Source organism: Puma concolor, chromosome C2, assembly GCF_028749965.1.
Source record: "Puma concolor isolate L17-30 chromosome C2, mPumCon1.1.hap2, whole genome shotgun sequence".
Classification (NCBI taxonomy): domain Eukaryota; kingdom Metazoa; phylum Chordata; class Mammalia; order Carnivora; family Felidae; genus Puma; species Puma concolor.
This window is the reverse complement of record NC_141675.1, coordinates 16,325,234-16,344,895: the sequence shown is the minus strand read 5'-3', so window position 1 is coordinate 16,344,895 and position 19,662 is coordinate 16,325,234. Positions and strand designations below refer to the sequence as shown.

The window sequence follows — 19,662 nt, the reverse complement described above, 5'->3', positions numbered from 1 at the left end:
TGCTAGAGGAAGTGCCCTAGATGATTCTGGGTTATATTTATCTCCCACGTAACAGAGAATTGCATTATCCAAAGCACCTGGGAAAGTCCTCAGGCCTGCAAATGCTGTGACATACTTAAGGGTAAGGAATTGCCACCTCCCCCTTTTCCAATTATTATAGACTTAGCATTGGTAGAGGCTTAAAAGGAGTTGTAGAGTTTGTGAGGGACTCCTTTAGCTTTTACCACAATAGAAAAGTCCTTTTGTGTCCCATTGTATTTGGTAAGTGACCTTGGAAAAGTGGTGGCCACTTCACTAACACTACTTTGTGACTAAACTCAGTGGCCATATCTTCTAGGGAAGCATTAGTGGTAAGAAATTGTGGATTTACCAGATACTGGGGTGGGAAGGCACAGCTTTGGAGATTGGAGTACACGCTCAGGGGTAACACCATAGATTTCTGAAGGGACCCTGTCAGAGAATGTTAACCCAAGAAAGTTTGTCTGGGTTTTGTGGCTTGCTGTTCACCTTAACTTCATTTCCAACCCCTACCATCTACAATTTTAGATTAGCTTTTAGCATCTGATTTATTAATCTCGATTATTCTTGAACTTGGCATCTTCTTTTAATTGACTAAGAGATGACTTTGGTCCCTGTTCTACTTTTCTCTCACCATACACCAGGTTCTGAGAGGCCAGCATATCATGTCATTTGAGATTTTTGTCTTTGGACTAGAGCACTTGGGCTTGATCTAAGCCTTGGCTTTTGTTTTACTATCGTAAAATATCGTGAAATTATTCACCCTCTCTGAGAATCCTCTTGTATTGCTCAAAAGTGGTTTTAATGAAGGTGCTTGCATAGGGGTTCTAACAGGAGTGAAAAAATATTGTATGTAATATGCTATAATCAGCCTTTATTGTCGTTCTTGTTTTAAGTATATAATGTCGGCCCATTTTCTGTTTTCAGCTTTGCCATTCTAACTCTGCCTCACCAACTTCAAGGGCTCCCAGCTTGTTTCTTTGCTAAGTGCCCCCAAATAGGATAGGTTTAATAAGAATGCTTTTGTGCAAATGTGGTATTCAGTATTCACTAGACTTTTGAAAGGATCTACAGAACAACTGTCTCCGAAAAGAAAATGGTGGCAGGAAATAAAAACCCTACAAGAACTAAACTAGTTTAAAAACATGTTTGAAGTGGTTTCATCATACATTGAAGATGGATTGCATGAATTGCTATTCTATACGCTTCCTGCGGGCAAGGATCACGTCTGCCCTGTTCACTGCAGTATCCTTAGCACCCGAAACGGTCCAGCAAGTAGAACGTTTTCAGTAAATATTTACTGAGTGAAGAAACGCACTGCAAATATGTTAGACAGTTTGTCCCGATATCAGCAGTGCTGTTTAGGAAGACAGCTCTAGAAGATCCTATTCATTTTCCCTCCCCTCCGTCCCTCTCTCCCTTCATCTTTTTCTTTTTCTTCTTTCTGAGACGGCTGGAAGCAATGTGGGCTGTTTAAAATTTTTCCTTCAGTTCCCTTTCTGTTGCGTTCACATTCAGGACATCATCAAAACACGGTATCAGTCTTGGGATTCTTTTGAAAAAGAACACGAACCATTGGAATATTTCAGGGGCAATATACATTTCAAACTGAAAAGTTGAGTCTTTGGGTATGTGATGGAGCAGCATTTTTCAAATAGCAAGGGAGAAGCATTGTCAAAGTTGAGGTTTGCAAACATATTTCTCTGGGCATAAATAATGGTGTGGCTATACACTGGGAATGCTAGAAACAGATGGGGGACAATAAACATAGTCCATTAGAATTAGGACAATGGGCAAAGGACCCTGTAGAAAGAATAGTACATGAAGCATTTTTGCTGGCTATTTTTATACCAAAAACGAGAGACCCCTTCTGTCTTGCACAGGAGGTATTCTTATGAACCCTGTTGCAAATATGCCAGTACCTGAGGCATCTTCCCCTGGAGATTTTGAGTAGTATGTTCCTCCACTGTCACAGACATACTCAAGGTCAAAGAGTATCTTATGAGAGAAGTGCTACAACTCCTTAATTATGATTTCTGAAAAAAGAATACAGTTCTCAAGGTGACCCTGCATTAGAGCTTCAATCTACATCCTAGAATCAGCATACAGATCATGGTTATTGGCTTCCCCAGCCTGAACACAACTGGATATGGTGGGATGTACATTTTCCATGACTTGGTGACTGTTGACTGGTGCTATTTACTTTTGTGTCACCATATTTATCCATCTGCCATAGGTTATAGTGTCCACCGAAGTATCACTGATGGCTCCTTCTTTAATAGCACAGATTAGGTGGCAGTCATTCTGTTAAAGTCTTCTTGGGCCATCACAACTGTCAATGCCATTAAAGGACTCTGCCAGCAATTGGACATGTTGGGATCCCACAGTATATTATCCAATAAATCCCAGACTTGGTGTGCAGAGAGGTCTAATGTAGCTTTGGGGTAGAAAGAACAGAGTTGTTGATTGCCTCTATATCATTTATGTCTGATTAGTACTAGTGAGAAGTACATGTTCAGAGATCCCAAAAGTTTATCAAATGTTTCAGTCTAAACTGAAGGGAGTCTGCACCTTTTCTTTTTTGTTATTTCCCCATCTCCTTGGAGTAGTTGTCCAATGGTTCCAGAGGTTGATTAGGTATATTTTGCCATAGAACTAGCTGATGCTGGGGCCAGAGGCACAAGGGAAACAGCAAACCTGTAGGAAAGCTGAAGCCCAGAGGCTGAAAGGAAAACCAGAAAGCCTTACAGTTTGGCAGATCTGGACCCACCGTGTAGCAGATCTGGGGCTGGACTGCTTCGGTTTGAAACCTGACTCTGTCCTTCGTCATGTGGTTTTACTCATATTATTGATCAGTCTTTGCCTCAGTTACCACATTCATGGAGAAAATAGCAAACTAAGTGCTGTATATGTATTCAATATATGTGTTAATGGCTACTGTTATATTTACCATTATAAAACCAGGGGACTTGGGATTCAGCGCTAGCCCCTTTGCTACTCATTCAGGTTTGGTCCATCCACCAGACCTCCTTCCTGGGAGCTTGTTAGAAATGCGGAATGTCAGGCCCCACGCCTCCTCCTGATTCAAAATCTGCATTGTAACAAGGCCACAGTGAAGTCTGAAAAGCCCTGGGCTACATCAAAGGACTACAGGTAGAGGGAAGGGAATGGGTGTTGGGTGGAAGTTAAAGGATTTCAGTCCTTATCCTGAGAATGAGACTTAACACTGGTTTGCTTTCACAGGTTGACAGGAACTGGCAGAAGGGGTGGCTTGCCCTGGTTTTCCCCCAGGGAGAGGAACAGGGAGATGAGGGAGCTTAGAGCAGATACTGGGGCCTACAGCTGGGCTTTCTGTTCAAGACTCGCACTTCTGTTTGCTTAAGAATAAAATGTAATTGGAATCCTAGAGTAGGGGACTGACCTCAAAGCCTTCAGTACTCTCACAGCATCCATTTTGAGACTTGAGCTGATCGGGTGCCAGGAGGAAGGTCACCGGTGATTGTTTAGCAAGCATCCTGGAGGAAAAAAAGAGGTACTTTGTCTTAAATTCTCCACCTTTTTTCCTCTGAGCTTTACCAGACATCCATGACTAGAAGAGAGGTGGCGCAGTATAGAACACTGATCTTTACCACTGCAAAATATATCCCTGCCAGAGAGAAAAAATGCCGCTGCATTTAATGAAAGAACATAGCAAATCACCAAAATATTACCATTGAGCTGTGGCCTCTACCTCTCACTTTTTGCTTAAGAATCTCACCAGAGAAGAAATGACAGCAGTAGAGGCAATCTGCATCTTCCTCCCGCCCCACCCCCCCCACCCCCCAGTCCTCTGAAGGAGGACATTGTTCAGCAAATGAAACAGGTAAACAAGATTTTAAGAGGAATATTTAAACTGCTTAATAGAACAAATTGTTTTTTAACACCCTTAAGCAGCTGTTGGAATCAGGCATTTACATACACATAATGAATATGCTAATTGCGAATCTCTCTCTCCCCTAGTCATTAAAAATAGGTCTCCCTTGGGACTTCTAAAAGACAGCTCATTTTTATTCTGGTTGTAGTTACCATATATACTCTGGTGCACTCATTTAAGCATCTTTACAGTATATATGCTTTTGCTAATTGAGGTACATCTTCCACATTAACGTGGTTGAGTTTGTGAAATTCTAGTACATGTAAACATGTAGAAACTTGCAAATACATTTTAAAAATCCATTGTTCTGCAAAATAATTTAAGCAGTGCATGAATTTTTCAGACTTCCCACGTTTACCTAGTTTATCCACATTTTAATGTATCCTGTGGAAGGAAATATTAAGAGCCCAGATAATTGTAATATTACTGATTTGGGTCACAATTTCAATTATTACTGATGATCCTCTACTTTCAGGGTATAATATTTTTAAGTGTAACCAATTTCTTTTGAATCCTCATCCTGCCGGGTTTATTAAGCTGCATGGCTAATTTGCATTAATATGAATGGAAATATTGATTATGTCTGAATTATTCATCACTTATAGATGTTAATCTGAGTATAGTTGCTTCCTTGAAAACATCAAACGCAGTATTTATTTTGTTTATTTTCTACATGAGGCGGTTTATTTTATTTTTTTTTTTTTGTTTTTTTTTTGCAACTTTATTTTTTTTTTTAATTCATATATGAAATTTATTGTCAAATTGGTTTCCATACAACACCCAGTGCTCATCCCAAAAGGTGCCCTCCTCAGTACCCATCACCCACCCTCTCCTCCCTCCCACCCCCCATCAACCCTTAGTTTGTTCTCAGTTCTCAACAGTCTCTTATGCTTTGGCTCTCTCCCACTCTAACCTGTTTTTTTTGTTGTTGTTGTTCCCCTCCCCCATGGGTTTCTCTTAAGTTTCTCAGGATCCACATAAGAGTGAAACCATATGGTATCTGTCTTTCTCTGTATGGCTTATTTCACTTAGCATCACACTCTCCAGTTCCATCCACGTTGCTACAAAAGGCCATATTTCATTTTTTCTCATTGCCACGTAGTACTCCATTGTGTATATAAACCACAATTTCTTTATCCATTCATCAGTTGATGGACATTTAGGCTCTTTCCATAATTTGGCTATTGTTGAGAGTGCTGCTGTGAACATTGGGGTACAAGTGCCCCTATGCATCAGTTCTCCTGTGTCCCTTGGATAAATTCCTAGCAGTGCTATTGCTGGGTCATAGGGTAGGTCTATTTTTAATTTTCTGAGGAACCTCCACACTGCTTTCCAGAGCGGCTGCACCAATTTGCATTCCCACCAACAGTGCAAGAGGGTTCCCGTTTCTCCACATCCTCTCCAGCATCTATAGTCTCCTGATTTGTTCATTTTGGCCACTCTGGCTGGCGTGAGGTGATATCTGAGTGTGGTTTTGATTTGTATTTCCCTGATAAGGAGCGACGCTGAACATCTTTTCATGTGCCTGTTGGCCATCCGGATGTCTTCTTTAGAGAAGTGTCTATTCATGTTTTCTGCCCATTTCTTCACTGGGTTATTTGCTTTTCGGGTGTGGAGTTTGGTGAGCTCTTTATAGATTTTGGATACTAGCCCTTTGTCCGATATGTCATTTGCAAATATCTTTTCCCATTCCGTTGGTTGCCTTTTAGTTTTGTTGGTTGTTTCCTTTGCTGTGCAGAAGCTTTTGATCTTCATAAGGTCCCAGTAATTCACTTTTGCTTTTAATTCCCTTGCCTTTGGGGATGTGTCGAGTAAGAGATTGCTACGGCTGAGGTCAGAGAGGTCTTTTCCTGCTTTCTCCTCTAAGGTTTTGATGGTTTCCTGTCTCACATTCAGGTCCTTTATCCATTTTGAGTTTATTTTGGTGAATGGTGTGAGAAAGTGGTCTAGTTTCAACCTTCTGCATGTTGCTGTCCAGTTCTCCCAGCACCATTTGTTAAAGAGACTGTCTTTTTTCCATTGGATGTTCTTTCCTGCTTTGTCAAAGATGAGTTGGCCATACGTTTGTGGGTCTAGTTCTGGGGTTTCTATTCTATTCCATTGGTCTATGTGTCTGTTTTTGTGCCAATACCATGCTGTCTTGATGATGACAGCTTTGTAGTAGAGGCTAAAGTCTGGGATTGTGATGCCTCCTGCTTTGGTCTTCTTCTTCAAAATTACTTTGGCTATTCGGGGCCTTTTGTGGTTCCATATGAATTTTAGGATTGCTTGTTCTAGTTTCGAGAAGAATGCTGGTGCAATTTTGATTGGGATTGCATTGAATGTGTAGATAGCTTTGGGTAGTATTGACATTTTGATAATATTTATTCTTCCAATCCATGAGCAGGGAATGTCTTTCCATTTCTTTAAATCTTCTTCAATTACCTTCATAAGCTTTCTATAGTTTTCAGCATACAGATCCTTTACATCTTTGGTTAGATTTATTCCTAGGTATTTTATGCTTCTTGGTGCAATTGTGAATGGGATCAGTTTCTTTATTTGTCTTTCTGTTGCTTCATTGTTAGTGTATAAGAATGCAACTGATTTCTGTACATTGATTTTGTATCCTGCAACTTTGCTGAATTCATGTATCAGTTCTAGCAGACTTTTGGTGGAGTCTATCGGATTTTCCATGTATAATATCATGTCATCTGCAAAGAGCGAAAGCTTGACTTCATCTTTGCCAATTTTGATGCCTTTGATTTCCTTTTGTTGTCTGATTGCTGATGCTAGAACTTCCAGCACTATGTTAAACAACAGCGGTGAGAGTGGGCATCCCTGTCGTGTTCTTGATCTCAGGGAAAAAGCTCTCAGTTTTTCCCCGTTGAGGATGATGTTAGCTGTGGGCTTTTCATAAATGGCTTTTATGATCTTTAAGTATGTTCCTTCTATCCCGACTTTCTCAAGAGTTTTTATTAAGAAAGGGTGCTGGATTTTGTCAAAGGCCTTTTCTGCATCGATTGACAGGATCATATGGTTCTTCTCTTTTTTTTTGTTAATGTGATGTATCACGTTCATTGATTTGCGAATGTTGAACCAGCCCTGCATCCCAGGAATGAATCCCACTTGATCATGGTGAATAATTCTTTTTATATGCCGTTGAATTCGATTTGCTAGTATCTTATTGAGAATTTTGGCATCCATATTCATCAGGGATATTGGCCTGTAGTTCTCTTTTTTTACTGGGTCTCTGTCTGGTTTAGGAATCAAAGTAATACTGGCTTCATAGAATGAGTCTGGAAGTTTTCCTTCCCTTTCTATTTCTTGGAATAGCTTGAGAAGGATAGGTATTATCTCTGCTTTAAACGTCTGGTAGAACTCTCCTGGGAAGCCATCTGGTCCTGGACTCTTATTTGTTGGGAGATTTTTGATAACCGATTCAATTTCTTCGCTGGTGATGGGTCTGTTCAAGCTTTCTATTTCCTCCTGATTGAGTTTTGGAAGAGTGTGGGTGTTCAGGAATTTGTCCATTTCTTCCAGGTTGTCCAATTTGTTGGCATATAATTTTTCATAGTATTCCCTGATAATTGCTTGTATCTCTGAGGGATTGGTTGTAATAATTCCATTTTCATTCATGATTTTATCTATTTGGGTCATCTCCCTTTTCTTTTTGAGAAGCCTGGCTAGAGGTTTGTCAATTTTGTTTATTTTTTCAAAAAACCAACTCTTGGTTTCATTGATCTGCTCTACAGTTTTTTTAGATTCTATATTGTTTATTTCTGCTCTGATCTTTATTATTTCTCTTCTTCTGCTGGGTTTAGGCTGCCTTTGCTGTTCTGCTTCTATTTCCTTTAGGTGTGCTGTTAGATTTTGTATTTGGGATTTTTCTTGTTTCTTGAGATAGGCCTGGATTGCAATGTATTTTCCTCTCAGGACTGCCTTTGCTGCGTCCCAAAGCGTTTGGATTGTTGTATTTTCATTTTCGTTTGTTTCCATATATTTTTTAATTTCTTCTCTAATTGCCTGGTTGACCCACTCATTCGTTAGTAGGGTGTTCTTTAACCTCCATGCTTTTGGAGGTTTTCCAGACTTTTTTCTGTGGTTGATTTCAAGCTTCATAGCATTGTGGTCTGAAAGTATGCATGGTATGATTTCAATTCTTGTAAACTTATGAAGGGCTGTTTTGTGACCCAGTATATGATCTATCTTGGAGAATGTTCCATGTGCACTCGAGAAGAAAGTATATTCTGTTGCTTTGGGATGCAGAGTTCTAAATATATCTGTCAAGTCCATCTGATCCAATGTCTCATTCAGGGCCCTTGTTTCTTTATTGATCGTGTGTCTAGATGATCTATCCATTTCTGTAAGTGGGGTGTTAAAGTCCCCTGCAATTACCACATTCTTATCAATAAGGTTGCTTGTGTTTATGAGTAATTGTTTTATATATTTGGGCGCTCCGGTATTCGGCGCATAGACATTTATAATTGTTAGCTCTTCCTGATGGATAGACCCTGTCACTATTATATAATGTCCTTCTTCATCTCTTGTTACAGCCTTTAATTTAAAGTCTAGTTTGTCTGATATAAGTATGGCTACTCCAGCTTTCTTTTGACTTCCAGTAGCATGATAAATAGTTCTCCATCCCCTCACTCTCAATCTAAAGGTGTCCTCAGGTCTAAAATGAGTCTCTTGTAGACAGCAAATAGATGGGTCTTGTTTTTTTATCCATTCTGATACCCTATGTCTTTTGGTTGGCGCATTTAATCCATTTACATTCAGTGTTATTATAGAAAGATATGGGTTTAGAGTCATTGTGATGTCTGTATGTTTTATGCTTGTAGTGATGTCTCTGGTACTTTGTCTCACAGGGTCCCCCTTAGGATCTCTTGTAGGGCTGGTTTAGTGGTGACAAATTCCTTCAGTTTTTGTTTGTTTGGGAAGACCTTTATCTCTCCTTCTATTCTAAATGACAGACTTGCTGGATAAAGGATTCTCGGCTGCATATTTTTTCTGTCTAGCACACTGAAAATCTCGTGCCAATTCTTTCTGGCCTGCCAAGTTTCAAAAGAGAGATCAGTCACGAGTCTTATAGGTCTCCCTTTATATGTGAGGGCACGTTTACCCCTTGCTGCTTTCAGAATTTTCTCCTTATCCTTGTATTTTGCCAGTTTCACTATGATATGTCGTGCAGAAGATCGATTCAAGTTCCGTCTGAAGGGAGTTCTCTGTGCCTCTTGGATTTCAATGCCTTTTTCCTTCCCCAGTTCAGGGAAGTTCTCAGCTATTATTTCTTCAAGTACCCCTTCAGCACCTTTCCCTCTCTCTTCCTCCTCTGGGATACCAATGATGCGTATATTATTTCTTTTTAGTGTATCACTTAGTTCTCTAATTTTCCCCTCATATTCCTGGATTTTTTTATCCCTCTTTTTCTCAGCTTCCTCTTTTTCCATAACTTTATCTTCTAGTTCACCTATTCTCTCCTCTGCCTCTTCAATCCGAGCCGTGGTGGTTTCCATTTTGTTATGCATTTCGTTTAAAGCGTTTTTCAGCTCCTCGTGACTGTTCCTTAGTCCCTTGATCTCTGTAGCAAGAGATTCTCTGCTGTCAGCTATACTGTTTTCAAGCCCAGCGATTAATTTTATGACTATTATTCTAAATTCACTTTCTGTTATATTATTTAAATCCTTTTTGATCAGCTCATTAGCTGTTGTTATTTCCTGGAGATTCTTCTGAGGGGAATTCTTCCGCTTGGTCATTTTGGATAGTCCCTGGCGTGGTGAGGACCTGCAGGGCACTTCCCCTGTGCTGTGGTGTATAACTGGAGTTGGTGGGCGGAGCCGCAGTCAGACCTGATGTCTGCCCCCAGCCCACCGCTGGGGCCACAGTCAGACTGGTGCGTGCCTTCTCTTCCCCTCTCCTAGGGGCGGGATTCACTGTGGGGTGGGGTGGTCTGTCTGGGCTACTTGCACACTGCCAGGCTTGTGATGCTGAGGATCTGGCGTCTTAGCTGGGGTGGGTAGGCAAGGTGCACAGGGGCAGGAGGGGCAGGCTTAGCTTGCTTCTCCTTAGGTGATCCACTTCAGGAGGGGCCCTGTGGCAGCAGGAGGGAGTCAGATCTGCTGCCGGAGGTTTGGCTCCGCAGAAGCGCAGAGTTGGGTGTTTGCGCGCGGAGCCAGCAAGTTCCCTGGCAGGAACTGGTTCTCTTTGGGATTTTGGCTGGGGGATGGGCGGGGAAGATGGCGCTGGTGAGCGCCTTTGTTCCCCACCAAACTGAGCTCTGTCGTCCGGGGGCTCAGCAGCTCTCCTTCCCTTTGTCCTCCAGCCTTCCCGCTTTCTGAACAGAGCTGTTAACTTATGACTTCCCAGACGCTAAGTCGCGCTTGCTGTCGGAACACAGTCCGTCAGGCCCCTCCGCTTTTTGCAAGCCAGACTCGGGGGCTCTGCTTGGCCGGCGAGCCGCCCCTCTGCCCCGGCTCCCTCCCGCCAGTCCGTGGAGCGCGCACCGCCTCGCCGCCCTTCCTACCCTCTTCCGTGGGCCTCTCGTCTGCGCTTGGCTCCGGCGACTCCGTTCTGCTAATCCTCTGGTGGTTTTCTGGGTTATTTAGGCAGGTGTAGGTGGAATCTAAGTGATCAGCAGGACGCGCGGTGAGCCCAGCGTCCTCCTACGCCGCCATCTTCCGCCAGTTCCCCCTACAGGAGGCGGTTTATACACTTAGATATAACAATTAAAAGTAAATCCAAGAAGGCGCCGCCTGGATGGATGGTTAAGACTCCGACTTCGGCTCAAGTCATGATCTCACTGTTCCTCAAATCAAGCCCCACATCAGGCTCTCTTTTGTCAGTGCAGAGCCCGCTTCCAGTCTCCTGTTCTGCTCTCTTTCTGCCCCTCACCCAGTCATGTATGCTCTCTCTCTCTCAAAAATAAATACACATAAAAAAAAAAATTAGATCCAAGAAGGCTCAAGGAAGCAGGAGTAGATGATATTAGGCACATCTAATAATTGAGATAATGTGGTTGAGTTTGTGAAATTCTAGTACATGTAAACATGTAGAAACTTGCAAATACATTTTAAAAATCCATTGTTCTGCAAAATAATTTAAGCAGTGCATGAATTTGCACTCAATTAGGCAGAGTTTGACTGTAAATAAAAAGTGGCTAAAGAAATTAAAGAAGTCATCTTGGATTACATGGTCACGTTTTCATCAGTTGTGAATCCCTGATTTAGAGCTTTGAGTAAGACACCTTGCAAGCGATCATAATTTATATGTTAAGAAACTTGATATGGCCTGATTATGAAAATTCAACGAGGAACACTACCAAGTGACCATGGTGACAGGATTCTGAGCTGTGACTGCAACATAGATGCTTGAATAATTAAGGTGAAATCAGTTCTTGGAAATAATTCAAGGTAATGATTAAGATATTGTCCAGTTATGTACAAAATTGCATCGTGTACTTATGATTCCAAAATGCATCTTTATATAATGATTAATAAATAATAAACTGATATAAAAATATGAGGGAATGAAAAACATTAAAAAAAACTAAAATTGTTTCCTACTTCATTAATATTAAAATTTTTCTCTAAAATCGTCTCAACATTCACTCAGGCTCCTTGCAGTTCTGTTAATGAGCTCTACTGCCTACCCTACCCGCCTTTTTTGGGTCAGGATTAGAGAAGTTTCCAGTGTTTCATTTCTCCCTTAAACCAATTAAGTTTTTCTCATGGGTAGCGTGAGCTAGACATGCTTTCTTTGCATCTTTGTACTGTGGACATAACTTTAGCGAACTAACTTTTGTTGTGACTTTCTTCACAGGTCTAAATTCCCATTTTTGTTTTATTTTACACAATTGTCCTTATTTAGAAAACAAATGAGCTTTCAGAGTTGTCTTAAGTTTCAAGCAGTTAGAGATCTTTTGGTAACAAGCCATGCTCTCCTAATTCATCCTTAAAAGCCCCTTTCCTTCCCTGCCTGTTCTGTTTATTTTCCTTGTCCTCTTTCTGTTCACCTATTTACATAGGTATTTTACAATCACATGTAGGTTTATTAAAATTGAATTTGAAAAACTAGCATTTCATAACCTGGGCCAATGTTGCATAGTAGTCACCTATAACATAAAGATAGGTTTATCAGACATCAGTATAAAGGAAGGATGTTGGGTGACATAGGGAATGATGCCTCGACTTATAAATTGTTCAAACACCTGGTTGTTCTAGTGATCTTACGAAAACATAGGTGACATCATTAAATGTTACCTCAGTAAGAATATTTTAGGGATGGCCGATGGTCTAGTTTAATAAAGGGAGGAGACTCGAAAAATCTCTGGGAACCTATAAGAACAAAGTATGCATCTTAAACAAGCATTTATCAATGATTATAACTAAATTTTCTGTTAAGTGTCTATGAAGTCCAAACCAGAGTATTTAATAGATCTAAGATTTCTTCTGAAATTATTAATAGAGAAGAATGATATGTTGCCACTAACATAGTTTTAGGATATTCACCCCTGTGCGTATATGCAGTGTGAATATAAATGTACATAAGCCCCAATGTGGCATTTAAATGTATACTCCTGTCAGAATTAATACGATAAACAATGTCTTTTCCTGCAACTAAAAATGAGAGCAAAATGAAAAGAGGAAAAAGAAAATTCTCCTTAGCACGCTGAGATTAATAACGGGGTATTAAGAAGAACAGGGAGACATTATGAAGAAAGCTGCGTGAAGTCGAACAAACCCAGACTTTGGTTAAGGATGGCACGTCCTTTGTAATCTTCTGTCCTCCATCTCTACCAGCGAAATACACTTTTACTACTGCTTCCACGTCAGTGTTGTTCAAGTCAGCTAGAAAACTCTATGACTCCTTTTGACACAATAGATTTTCCCCCCTCCTCCTTCCCTACGGAGGTGATCAACATGGCAAACAATTATGAATCTTAAGGTGAAAACAGAACATCCATGCAGAGCTGAGCATTTTTTACCCTAGGAGATTATTGATTTGTGCAGTGACTTTTGTCCTTGGTAAATCTCAGTTTTCAATGGTGTGCAATTTTGTAAGTATAAGCCCAACTCCCGGGGGCCTTTCTTCAATTAATACATACTTTATCGGGGAGTTTGTCTTTCTCCATAGGACTTCACTCTAGACATTTGAGATTCCAAAAATAGACAAAATGAGATTTCAGAAAAGTAAATATACTAAAATGATGGACTAATGTCAAAGTCAAACTTGCTGCAGATTAGCCTCACAATTAAGTTTTATTAAAATTAGAAATCAGATTTTATTATGGATGCTCACATAATATTCCAGAACAGTTTCTTAATCTTGTTACTATGGGTATTTTAGGTTGGGTAATTTTTTTTCCTGTGGGGAACTATCCTGTGCATCATAGGAAGTCTAGCAGCATCCTAGGCTATATTCACCAGAGGTCAATAGCACCCTAGCTGCCAGTTGTGACAGCCAAAAATCTGCAGAGTGCCAAATGTCCCCTGAGAGACAAACTCATACCCCGGTTGAGAACCACTGCTGTGAGATATTCTATGACTTCTCTTGCAAGTCACACAGAAAATTAAGGGTTTTTATAGCTAAAACCCTTTACCTATCTGATCAAGGATCCCTCATCGGGCAGAGTTTTTTAACTAATGACTTAATTTTAACAGAGCTTCAGTTTCCTCATTTGTAAGACACCTAAGTAATCCTCAGTTCGTCTGGTCTAATACGACTGCCTTTATATTTTCTGCTGTTAAGGTCCGGTAGGATGACGTGACGGTACCTTCAGGACAACTGCAGGGTGTCCCTCAGCAGCAGGGCTGTGAGCTTTTACAATCATCATTACCTCCTGACATCCTCCTGCCTCCAGCAGCTCAAATCTGGTTCTCTCTTCTTCTGCATCTATTTCTTTTCTTTTCTTTTTAAATTGAAGTACAGTTGACTAGTTTAAGGTATACACCATACTGACTGGATCTCTTATACATTTCAAATGATCTTTGTAAGTGTAGTCACCATACAAACTTATTACAGTATTATTGACTATATTCCCCATGCTATACATTATAGCTCCTTAACTCGTTTATTTTATAAATGGAAGTTTGTGGCTCTTAATCCCTTCCACCTATTTTGCCTGGACCCCACCACCTCCCCACTCTGCTAACCAACAGTTTTCTGTATCTGTGAGGTTGTTTTGTTCTGTTGTCCATTTTTTTAGATTCCACATACAAGGGAAATCATACAGTGTTTGTCTTTCACTCGATTTCACTTAGCATAGTAACCTCTAGTCCATCCAAGTGTTGCAAATGGCAAGATTTCACTTTTTTTTAAAGCTGAGTAATATTCAGCTTTATCACACACACACACACACACACACACACACACACACACACACACACACACACTATCCAATCATCTATTGATGGACACGTAGGTTACTTCCATATTCTGGCTTTTGTAAATAATCGCGAAATAAACATAGGGGTGCATGTATTTCTTCAAATTGGTATTTTTGTTTTCTTTGTATAAATGCCCAGAAATGGAATTGCTGGATTGTATTATAGTTCTATTTTTAACTTTATGAGGAACCTGCATACTGTTTCCCATAGAGGCTTTACCAATTTACATTCCCACCAGCAGTGTACAAGGGTTCCCTTTTCTCCACGTCCTTGCCAACACTTGTGATTTCTTGTCTTTTTGATTTTAGCCCTTCTGAAAGGTGTGAGGTGATATCTCATTGTAGTTTTAATTTGCAATTCCCTGATGATTGGTGATGTTGAACATCTTTTAATGTGCCTGTTGGCCATCTGTATGTCTTCTTTAGAAAAATAATTCAAGTCCTCTGCCCGTTTTTTAATCAGGTTGTTTGATGTTAAGTGATATATTTTGGATACTGACTCTTTATTGGATGTATGAGGTGCAAATATCTTCTCCCATTCACTAGTTTGCCTTTTTGTTTTGTTGATCCCCCATGTTCTTCGTTTTTTCTTCCCTGCGTAAAAGCTGTAGGTTGATGTAATGCCATTTTTTTTTTTTTTAGCTTTTGTTGCACTTGCCTGAGGAGACTGATCCCAAAAATATTGCTAAGATTGATGTCCAAGTACTTGTTGCCTATGTTTTCTTGGAGAACTTTTATGCTTTCAGGTCCTACATTCAAATTTTTAATCCATTTTGAATGTGTTTTGTATATGGTGTAAGAGAGTGGTCCAGTTTCATTATTTGGCATGTAGCTGTTCAGATTTCCCTACACTATTTACTGAAGAGACTGTCTTTTCCCCATTGTATACTCTTGCCTCCTTTGTCATAGATTAATTGACCGTATACGTATAGGTTTATTTCTGAGCTCTTTATTCTATTCCAGTGATCTATGTATCTGTTTTTGTGCCAATATCATACCATTTTGATTATTATATGTTTATAGAATAGTTTGAAACCCAGGAGCATGATACCTCTAGCTCTGTTCTTTCTCAAGATTGCTTTAGCTATTAGGGGCCTTTTGTGGTTCCATACAAATTTTAGGATTCTTTTTTTTAGTTCTGTGAAAAAATGCCATTGGTATTTTGATGGGGATTGCATTGAATCTGTAGATTGCTTTGGGTAGTGTGGACATTTTAACAATATTAATTTTTCTAATTCACGTACATGGAATATTTTTTCCATTTATATGCATACCTCACTTTATTGTATGTCACCATATTGCACTTCACATGTAATTGTGTTTTTTTTTTTTTTTTTAAGTTGAAGGCTTGTGGCAAATCCTACATCGAGTGAGTCTGTCAGCACCACTTTTTCCAATAGCATGTCTCTGTGTCACATTTTTGTAATTCCTGCAACATTTCAGACTTTTCTTCTTCTTATATTTGTTATGGTGGTTTGTGATCAGTAATTACCACTTGCTGAAAGCTCTTATGATGGTTAGCATTTTTTAGTGATAAAGTATTTTATAAAGTATGTACATTGCTTTCTTTAGGCATAATACTATTGCACACTTAATAGAGTACATTAAAGTGTAAACATAACTTTTATATACATTGGGAAACCAAAAATTCATTTGACTAGTTTAATTATGGTGTTTGCTTTATTGTGGTGTCTGGAAACAGATTTGTAATATCTCCGAGGTATGCTTGTATTTGTGTCACCTTCAATTTCTTTCATAATGTTCTTATAGTTTCCAGAGTACAATTCTTTCATATCCTTGGATCTTTCATATCCTTTATTCCTAGGTATTTTATTCATTTTTATGCAGTTGTAAATGGGATTGTTGCCTTAATTTCTCATCCTGATAGCTCATTGTTTGTATATAGACACACAACTGATTTCTGTCTATTAATTTTATATATTGTGACTTTCCTGAGTTCATTTATTAGTTCTAATAGTTTCTCTGTGGAGTCTTTAGGGCTTTCTATATATATAGTATCATGTCATCTTCAAAGAATGACAGTTTTACTTCTTCCTTACAAATATGGATGCCTGTTTCTTTTTCTTGCCTAATTTCTGTGGCTAGGACTTCCAATACTATGTTGCATAAAAGTGGTGAGAATTGGCATCCTTGTGTTTGTTCCTGATCTTAGGGGATAAGCTTTTAGCTTTTGACCATTGAGTACTATGTTAGCTGTGGGATTATCATCTATAGCCTTTATTGTGTTGATGTATGTTCCTTCCATACCCACTTTGTTGAGAGTTTTTATCATAAATGAATGTTGAATTTTGTCAAATGCTTTTTCTGCATCTGTTGAGATGATAATATGATTTTTATCCTCCTTTTTGTTAATGTGTATCACACTGATTAATCTGTGGATGCTGAAACATCTTTTTATCCCTGGAATAAATCACAAATCAGTAAATTTGACTTACTAATCTTTGGTTGAAGACTTTTGCATCTATGCTCATCCAGGATACTGGCCTATAATATGTGTGTGTGTGTGTGTGTGTGTGTGTGTGTGTGTGTGTGGTGTCTTTGTCTGGTATTGGTATCAGTATAATCCTGTTTCATAAAACGAGTTTGGAAGCTTTCCTTCCTATTCAGTTTTTTTGAATTAGTTGGAGAAGGATAGGTACTAACTCTTGTAATGTTTGGTAGAGCTCATCTCTCTTTTTTTTTTTTTAATTTTTATTTTCAACGTTTTTTATTTATTTTTGGGACAGAGAGAGACAGAGCATGAACGGGGGAGGGGCAGAGAGAGAGGGAGACACAGAATCGGAAACAGGCTCCAGGCTCCGAGCCATCAGCCCAGAGCCCGACGCGGGGCTCGAACTCACAGACCGCGAGATCATGACCTGGCTGAAGTCGGACACTTAACCAACTGCGCCACCCAGGCGCCCCGGTAGAGCTCATCTCTTAAAGCTTGAGTTTTGATTTTTGGGAGTTTTTAAATTACTAATTCAATTTCATTACTTGTGATCAGTCTATTTAGATTTTCTATTTTTTTGTGATTCAGTTTTAGAATGTGTGTTTCTAGAATCTATCCATTTCGTCTAGATTTTTCAGTTAGTGTATAACTGTAGTAATCTCTTATGATCCTTGCATTTCTGGAGTGTCAGTTGTACCATTTCCTTTTCTTTTCTCAAATTTTTTGATTTGGGCCCTCTCTCTTTTTTTCTTGATTAGTCTTTCTAGAAGTTTATCAATTTTGTTTATCTTTTCACAGAACGAGCTTTTCGTTTCATTGATCTTTTCTATTGTGTTTTGAGTCTCCATTTCATTTATTTCTGCTCTGCTCTATATTTTTTCCTTCCTTCTACCGACATTAGCCTTTGTTCTTTTTCTAGTTTTATTGAAGTATAGTGTTAGATTGTTTATTTGGGTTTTTTCTTATTTCCTGAGATAGGCCTGTATTGCTATGAACTTCCCTGTTAGAACTGCTTTTGCTGTGTACCAGAGATTTTGTGTTTCCATTTTCATTTTCTTAAGGTATTTTATTAAATTTTCTCTTTGATTTCTTTGTTAAACTGTTAATTGTTTGGGAACATATTACTTAGTCCTCATGTGTTTGTGGCTTTTTTCCAGTTTTCTTCTTGTAATTGATTTCTAGTTTCATGCCAGGGTGGTCAGAAAAGATGCTGAATTTAATTTCAGTCTTCTTGAATTTATTGGATTGTCAACTTCTCCCTTTATGTCTGTAACATTTGCTTTATGTATTTAGGTTCTCCCATGCTGGGTGCATTATTATTTAGGAATGTTGTATAATCTTCTTGGACTAACTTCTTTATAATTGTATAATGTCTTTCTTTGTCTTTTGTCACAGCCTTTGTTTTAAAGTCTATTTTGTTTGGTATGAGTGTTGCTATACCAGCTTTCTTTTCATTTCCCTTTGTATGGAGTATCTTTTCCCATCTTTTTACTTTCACTTGCCGTGTGTTTTAAGATCTGGAGTGAGTTTCTTGTAGGCAGCATATAGATTTTTTTTTTTTTTAACCATTGACCTTTGCTGAAAATTTTGAAATTTTGGTCTTCCAGCTTCATGAAAATTATACTTTTTAAGATCCTTGGACTTCATAAAAGACTGATGACTTCAAATCTAGAGGCTTTTCCTCAATTTGCATACTTCTTTCTACAGTATTGGTTCCATTGTCTACTCTTGTTTCTTTAAATTCTTGTGCTCTCAGCACCCTTCCACCATCCCTTTTTTAAAGATTTTTTTCTCCATACATTCAGCTTTCTTTTCTTTTATCCAACTTTGATCTCTTCCCAAGATCTCAGTCTTTAGTTCTCTATGTGTTTTCTTTTTGATTTTTAAACCTTTCCCTTGAAGAAGAATAATTTTTATAGCACAGTCTCTGACATCAGTGCACATATCTCTCAGAATTGGACTTGAGCTCCCAAGGTCCAGCACCATTTTTTTTCCCCCTGATGATTACCTCCCACATCCATGGGGGAAAAAAGTGAACACAGAAGAGATTATGGGGCACCTGCCTGACATCCTGGCTTTTTACTTATCCTAGTCCTCAACTTTAGAATTTTATAGCCTGGTTATTCTTTGTAAAAATAATTTTAACTCCAGTTTGTTATTGTAGGTATGTATCATTTTATGAGTCTGTATAATTTGCCATAATTTCGTTAATCATTGTCCAAAGAATACTGAAATTCACAGGCAGGTAGGTCAATGTTTGCTCACCTCTTTACTTTTTTTTCCATAGGATATACCCCTTGAAATAAAAGCACCTGATTCAAAGAACCGGTGTATATTCCCTGGCCAATCAACATTGCTCAACATTGATCTCCTTGGCTTCGTGCATCAATTGAGTAAGTACCCAAGACATTCTTATTATGTCCCGAGCCCTGTACTCCTTTTTCTCCAGCCTCTTCTGAATCCATTCCATTTGTCATTCTACTAGGTTAATTTTGCTTAAACCTTGTTTGCATCTGTCATTTGCCTGCTTGGAAACCTCTCACACATACTTGGGCCTTATGGCCCAAGCTGAACTCTCTCGACTGTCAGTCAAGCCCTGCCCACTTCCACCTGGGTGAGTGTACATGCATGCGCATGCATGCACAGCCCTAGATTTTTTTTTTTCAATAGGACTTCCACTAGGCTCCAGCATCACCCTTCTGCATCATTTTAGCTTGATGTCTTATCCTCCTGACACCACATACTTATTCCTGTTTCTGTATTTTTGCATTCCTACCCAGCACTCTTCCAAAGAGCCAGAAAGGCATTCCAAGTGTTCTCTTCCTCCAAAAGTACAGTGTATCCCAGTGGTATCTTTTCTGCTCAAACCTAATTAGTCCTGTCTTTGCCAGATTAATTGGTGGAGCCAATTATTTT

The 19,662-nt window shown here is 39.2% G+C and overlaps 1 long non-coding RNA gene across 1 annotated transcript in view; it reads left to right on the top strand.

Annotated features, from left to right (window-relative positions):
- Window positions 1-19,415, top strand: part of LOC147577114 (uncharacterized) — a 39,407-nt gene extending 19,992 nt beyond the window's left edge. The window contains exons 3-4 of the long non-coding RNA XR_015255749.1: window positions 19,034-19,139; window positions 19,232-19,415. This is a non-coding gene — a long non-coding RNA (uncharacterized LOC147577114). The remainder of the gene's footprint in view (window positions 1-19,033; window positions 19,140-19,231) is intronic.
- Window positions 19,416-19,662: the final 247 nt, after the last annotated feature.